Below are 658 nucleotides of genomic sequence, written 5' to 3'. Positions count from 1 at the left end.
CTTTGCCCTTTTAATTTCTTTTCTAAGAAGTCTCTATACTTCTGAAGTGCCTCCCTTTTTTAATGCTCTCCACTTAACATATGCTTTCTTCTTTTTATTTATCAAACCCTTGATATCCAAAGTGCTTGGACTTGCTGCCCTTGCCTTTCATTCTTAGAGGAACATACTGGCCTTGACTTCTCACTATATGACTTTTAAAAGATTCACACTTTCCAAAAGTAGACTAAACTGAAAGTAGCTGCTCCCAGTCTATGTTTGCCAGATCCTGTCTAATGATATTGAAATCAGTCTTCACCCAATTTAAACACTTAACTTCTGCACTATCCTTATCTCTTTCCATAATGGTTCTGGACAGAGCTTTTGCTGCACAGGAGAGTTTGCTAGAACACAGGACGTCATACGTCAGTGTCAGCACAAGAGATTTTAAATATGTTTAAAAAGCACTGCACAGAGTGATGTGCTGCTCATTGTTCTTCTGCATTTTATTATTAAATTCAATTAAATTGTTTCTCTGTAAATCAGATTTTATAACCGTAAATGTTCCTCAATGTAAAACATGGAAAAGGATAATGTTGCATGAACACCAATGGCACTTGTTCCTGTGCGAGGTTGAAGTTCTTACATTTTTATGCCTTCCACATCCGGATGTAACAAAATA

The sequence above is a fragment of the Rhincodon typus genome, chromosome 6 (assembly GCF_021869965.1).
Source record: "Rhincodon typus isolate 14 chromosome 6, sRhiTyp1.1, whole genome shotgun sequence".
Taxonomy (NCBI): domain Eukaryota; kingdom Metazoa; phylum Chordata; class Chondrichthyes; order Orectolobiformes; family Rhincodontidae; genus Rhincodon; species Rhincodon typus.
This window is presented reverse-complemented; position numbering follows the sequence as displayed.